This window comes from Mercurialis annua, linkage group LG4 (genome assembly GCF_937616625.2).
Source record: "Mercurialis annua linkage group LG4, ddMerAnnu1.2, whole genome shotgun sequence".
Lineage (NCBI taxonomy): Eukaryota > Viridiplantae > Streptophyta > Magnoliopsida > Malpighiales > Euphorbiaceae > Mercurialis > Mercurialis annua.
The window spans coordinates 33,778,096-33,785,075 of NC_065573.1; positions in this window are offsets into that span (position 1 = coordinate 33,778,096).

Consider the following 6,980-nt stretch of genomic DNA (forward strand, 5'->3'; position numbering starts at 1 on the left):
TCTCTTGGTGAGGCTTTTATGGCCTATGGTTCTGAATTTCTACCATACAAAATAATTTGCTCCATTTAAATCTGAAATACTGCATAATAATAACTCATTCAGTCAACCACGAACCGACTAATATATAAATCGTAAACAATTATGCATCTTATAAATTTAATTATATAATTTTAGCCAAATTAAATTTTGTCAATATTTAAAAGATTACTAAAAATATATAAGTATCGTTCTTTATTTATTTTTTCCAGTTCACATAGAAGTTATAAATTTGTCAACTGTGTCCAGCAGATGGCCAAATAATTAAAAGTAGTCCATAATGGTCAGACATGTAAAATTATTCTTTAATTAACCATATGAGACTTTTAACTATTATCATAGACAGTTGAACATTAGAGGTAAGTAAATTTAATCTTCATTAAAAGTTAATGGGTCCAATTTAGAGAAAAATCCGAAGCAATAAGTAGAATTGAACATGGTCTGTTCATTAGTCTAATGTTTTGATGATAAAAACTTCTTCTTGTATCAACGGAGTTGGTCCAAATGGTAAGTGGCTTGATATCGTTTAAATAAGGTCTCGGGTTTGAGTATTGTGAATGCAGAAAATTCCTGTTGGCAGACTCATCCACCATGCCAGGTGCGCCACGCGGGTCGGATCCGAATTAGTTAGGGCGACGTCCTGAAAACCGAATGGGGAACAAAAAAAAATTCTTCTTTCCATTTTCAATAAATGGCATTCTTCCAAAAAAAGAAAATTCAGAAATCATCATAGAGTGAAACATTTATCATAAACAATGTGTGTATATTTATGTGCCTATATTTTGGTTGGAGAGTCACCTTCTCAACTAAGCTATAACAACTCTCTATATAATATAGTATTATATTTAACTATCATTCTCAATAGGTTTATATGCTTGGGGGGGTACCATAGAAATTGAAATTAAATTTTTTTTTTTAAAAACTAACTTTTGGAGGGTATAACTTTCTTCCACATAAATGTGTTTTCGGTTTGAACTGAATTGAATCGAACGAAAATTTCATTTTATTTTTTTAAATCAAATAGAATCAAAAAAATTCAAGACTTCAAAATTTTAAATCAATTCGAACTAGTCGGTTTGGTTAATTTTTCATTTGGTTCACACTAATACTTAACTAGAATTTTATTACGTCCAAAGCCGAATCAAATAAAAAAAATTATGATCGCAAACCGAACTGAAGTAAATTTATGTGTAGTTCGGTTATTCGAATTGGTTCAATTTTGCAGATAGACCACTGCACAAAATGAAAACTAAAGAACATGGTAGATCTAGAAATGATGACCACTGGATTGTGAGTGTTATTGAGAATCCAAAGTAAATTTTTTTCTATTATTCAATTGTCGTTTTCATAACTTTATCTTCCTTACATTTGGCCCATAACTTTAACATGAAACATAAATTTTAGGGCATGCCTCACTATATGTATATTAGTGCAAATGCAATGCAGCTATCTTTTTGAAATGATTCAATTGAAGCCAAAAGGCATTTTTATCTTGGAAAAGCCGATTGTCCTCCCTTTAAGTTTTTGAAATCCCAATAACAAAACCACCATATAGTTGCTTTTATTTCCCTTTCAGTGTGACCAAAAAAGATTAGGTGCATGTGAGTATCTGGCCGGTTCAATTAAAATGGAATTAAAATTTTTAAAATCAAATTAAACGGTCGACCGAAAACTATAATTTTTAAATCTCCAAATTAAATGGATTGAATTCATGTTTTCCACTGAACAAACTAGATATTGGTTTGGTCTGTTAAATCAGTCGGTTTGCTCACCCTTAGGATTTGGTTGTGCGTTAGATTTAAATTAAAATTAATTAATTTTTTAATATTTAATTTAATCTGGTTTTTGCACAACCATTTTGAACACCCTCCAAAACTAGCCAATCAACATGTAAAGCTAAAACCATATCATTTTCTTTTATTTATTTATTGGACTCTTTTGAATAACCATATAATTAATATATTTTTCTTGTTAAGATGTAGGCATATGAGTACCAAAACTACTGATCCAATTTCATAAAATTAGAGTTTTGACTTTTAAAGATGATAATGATGATATTGTTAATGTAATTAGGGTGATGTAGAGCTAAAACCATCACATAACACTAAGCTTTAATTTTTACTAACCACATAGGATGCCTATCATCATCATAAAATCTTAATTCTAAGCTACCAACTCATGCGTTTTGCCCTACTTCCATTTTGTAATAAATCAAATTCCATTATCAAACATTCATGAAATGATATATAATCATAATTATCTTCATTTGTCTTAGTAATTATTGAGATGTCAATCCAAAATAAGAAATTATAACAATTCTAATCTTATTCTGCAATATTTTTTAAAAATATGTTGGACCGTTCATTTGGGGTTGAATTCATCCAAGTTAGTACTAATTGTATAATTCCAAATATGGAAAAAAGAATAGATGTATTTGTTGTAAGTTGCTACAAATAATAAGCACTTTAACTTGACTTATTATGCCATGGAAATTTCATTTGAAACTTCCTAAAACTAGAAATATAAATACTGCAGTCAATTCCAACAAATATTGTCAAAACTGCCTCATTTTTTAAAATTTTGTATTTATTATGCCAATTATAATCATTTTAAAAAAATAGTTTTTAAAATTCATCGCGTGTCAGCCATGTCACTTATGAATATCAAAATAGTTTTTAAAAATATTTTTTCGGAGTATCATATTTTCATCACAAAATGCCCACATGTCACTTAAAATCAAACTACACCATTAGCAACCTAAAAATGTGTTGGTCAATTTTATTGTTTTGGTTAAAGTTCATAAATAGTTCAGTTAGAGTTTTAGCTGGTATGATAGCATTTGTGATTAAAATACGTTGAGTCAGTATTGATATGATGATGTGCGAACAAAAGTAAAATTATTTTATTTGAAGTTTGTTATAATTGATATTTGATATAACAAATACGAAATCGAGTTAAATAGAGTAATTTTAAAAGTATTGGTTATAATTGACCTCACACATAAAATACTGATATTTAAAATAAATTAAATTTTCTTTATTACTCTTCATCTATACTATATATAAAAGTACGGATTGGGGGTGGGGGGGGGGGGTGGGGTGGGGGGGGGGGGACAGGCAAATTTATTGAATAATCCTTTTCAATTTACTACTAAATAAAAGTTTTATAGTCATTAACTAATTAGTTATTTAATTAATCACTATTGTAATGTCATGACCCAAACTATTGAGCCGCGACCGGCGCTAGGGAACGGGAGTGGTAGCTCCGGAACCCGTAGCAAGCCTAAAATCACAATTAATTTTTCGCAAATATAAAATAAACAAATAACAACAAACAACGGAAGCCAATACTCGTATATAACATATTACCAAATATACACACTAACTGTTTCAAAACCTCGCGGGCTCTAGTTACCGTACCCTGTACGAACTGGCCTCGCGGTACTATACACAGCAGTTAGTGTCTCAAACTGTCACACCGGCATCTGGGGCCGTGGATCATATATAAACACGTAGCCTATCAAAAACATATAAACAAAGACAGCAGTCGATATGTACAATCAAAATAAAACTGCTGACTAGGCTACTATTCTGCTGACACCGGACCACTACTGCAGCATTAACAGAAGTCATAAACTAACATATACAGATGACTTCTGCACTCCAAAATTGGTCTCTAGCTAAGTCCACAAGCTAAGCACCTGAAAGACATCAAAGGTGAGGGGTCAGTATTTGGGGAAATACTGAGTGAGTTTGCATTTACTAACGGTATTAATATAAAAACATAGCATCGCATCTCAAGAAAATATTAATGTAAAACATATAAACAGGTATTTGATCCGTACGAAACTAATATCCTAGCATGCGACTCATCTCTCGAATAATCACATATCATTCAATCCAAACGTAAATATCAATTGCGAGTCTAACTCGCTGGTGGCCCAGCCACTAGATACGGGGACTTCCAGGCTACACCGTAGCCGAGTTCACTCTGCGTATCTAAATCATATACCCAATCGTAAATATCAATCGCGAGTCTAACTCGCTGGTGGCCCAGCCACATAAATTTTATAATCATCAACAGCTCCCAGCTGTGTCAAGTCGTTTCTCAAATGCAAATATACTAGACTGACTCGATACTGGTGATCACACAGCCTATTGACACCCAATAGGTAGCTAGTTTCATCGGATCGCATACTAGTTCTTATATACAGAAATTAAATAGACGTATAACATTCAATCAAATCATATAACATGCGATGCGTAAAAACAGTGTACGTATTTATATAAAATAACTTTATATATAATACACGAAAGTAAAGTGCAACTCACAGTGACCGCAACCCAAGAAATGATATGATCGATCTGATGGTATGCCCCCGCTAGTCCGCTTCTACTGACTCCACTATTCGCTGACACGTCTGGTACATTGTTTTTGATTAGACGTGCACTTTATACTTTAATACATATAATACTTTCATAATTTAACTATTGGTTTCATTCTTTGTATTACTCTCGTATTCAGAAACTCTTAGTCGTGTCCACGACGTATTAAATACTACTTCTTGTATCCGAGAGTTATATATTTCTTTTAATACTTTACATTATCGTCACTCGCGTAAAACGTCGAGCTAAGTTTATTTCAGTCCCTCGGACAAAAGTCTGTTTTAGTCCCTCATGAAATACGCGTCTGCACAAGGTGGTGTGCGTTCGTACACCATGGGTGTGCGTTCGCACACCGGTGTGCGTCCGCACACTGTGGGTGTGCGTTCGCACACCTTCACTGGTGTGCGTTCGCACACCACTGGTGTGCGTTCGCACACCATCACAGGTGTGCGTTCGCACACCACGGGTGTGCGATCGCACACCACGTGCAATCTGCACGCAGTCCCCGGAAACATCGTTTCCGGGCTTCCCGTCATGCTATCACTTGCCATACATGTCAATTTCTCCGTTTCCAGCAAAACCCGTAACTTTGTTTCTCCAAAAACGCTAAAATCAAGTTTAAATCCATAATTCCAATTCCTAAACTAAAACAGCCCAAATAACTCAATTTCAGCACCAATTCCCGAAATTTTACCTTGAAATGAAGCTCAAGATCAGTAGAGGATTGAATTCCGAAGAGATTGCCGCGAAAATCACGTGAATCGGACGTCGTACGGAGAAACGGCGGCGAAATAACGTAATCGGCGAAACCTCACAATTCTCTCGATCCTTCTCTGATCTTCATTTCATATTTCCTTAATTATATATGATTTGGCTAAAAGCTCATTTGAGTCCTTGTTCTTTTTGTTTCTTATCATTTATCCTTCAAACTTTTCAATCCTACGATTTAGTCCATAGCTAAATCGTTAAACTATTTTATTACGACTTATACGTATTATTTATATCCGATAAATAATACCAAGCTCGATATTAGTACTTTCCGTCAAATTCCAATATTTCTATTTTCGACACAAAGTGGCTAAATTACCACTTTGGTTCCTGCACTTTATTTTGGGCTTTTCTTGACATTTTTTTCCTTTTAATTCCAATTCTAACTTTAGAATTAAAATATAACCTTAATTTCCGTATAACTAATTTCTCAAAACCGGCCTATTTAAAACTTATTTATTTTAATTTTGTCGGATAACTTTCCGATGTTGTCACTCTGACGACTCAAAATTGGACACGTGGTCCAATTAGCTAATTAATTATTTTGGGGTATTACATTCTTCCCCCCTTATAAAAATTCGTCCTCGAATTTTCATAAAACTTGTTGGGATCTTAAAATCGTCCTTAAATTATCCTTGACGTCCATTACTACGTGTCAGACGTAGTTTCTTCTTTTATTTTAAATCTTATCTCTCACTAATAGTTATGACTTCGCACTTAATGTTAATCGATTATCTATCTTGTTCATAGAAGCTTCTTGTGGTTGCATAGTTGAGAATCTCTTCATTGCTACTTTCGTTTCGTTTGTTGTTTTTCCCGACATAGGATAACCTTGGACGTATCCTTGATGTCGTGGTCCTTGTGTCATTGCTATTTGATTGCTACTAATCGTTGTCTAGCACTTTCTCGTTCCATCTTTTCATTCCCAGTAGCCATGGGGTTGTTATTCATCTTCTTTATACGTGAGTGGTCACAACGTGTCGACTCCATCTTTAATAACGTACTTACTTTATTTATACTCCTATGAGTATTTTCCTTTCGTATTCACAATCTACGACTTTTAGTCTTACTATCATCTAACGATATCATCCTTCTTCCTTACTGATTATCGTCGTTGCTTACTTCTTTCTACCGTTATCTGACATCTTACCCCTGATTAACTAATTTCTTTCAACTTGTACCCTGTCTAGCACAGTTACTATCTCTTAACATAGCTAAACTTGATACATCCTTCATTATCTCCCACTTCTTATTCTTTCGCTTCTTTAAGCTATCGTAAACTTTACGTCGTCCTATTGGTCGTGATCCTTTGTTCTTTACCATAGTTTTAGATACGTAATTTACATTACTTCTGATCGTATGGCTTGTATAGTCTCTCTTATGCACTAATATTACTTATATTCTTATCCCCTTCACTTTCATCTAATTGCTCTTTGAAAGTTTACCTTGAATCTCTTATTGACTTTTCATTCAATAATGTTTTTCCTTTACGTCATAGTTCCTTATTCAAGATGACCTCATAATAATCCTACATGCTTCTTTAATATTTAACTATTTCGAGAACTTTTCTCGTTAATCAGCTTTCGCTTAACTTCTTTCTTATTTTTAACCTTTAACTGACTTCATCTTTAATTTTCATCCTCAACAGATTCATTAGATCCTTAATAACTTATTTATTTTCTTAATCGTCATTCTTTCTTGTTGTATAATCAGTTTTCTTTCTATTTTACTCTTCTGCTTCTTACTGTTAATTCTTTTAATTTCACTTCTTACAATACAGTCTTAACACTG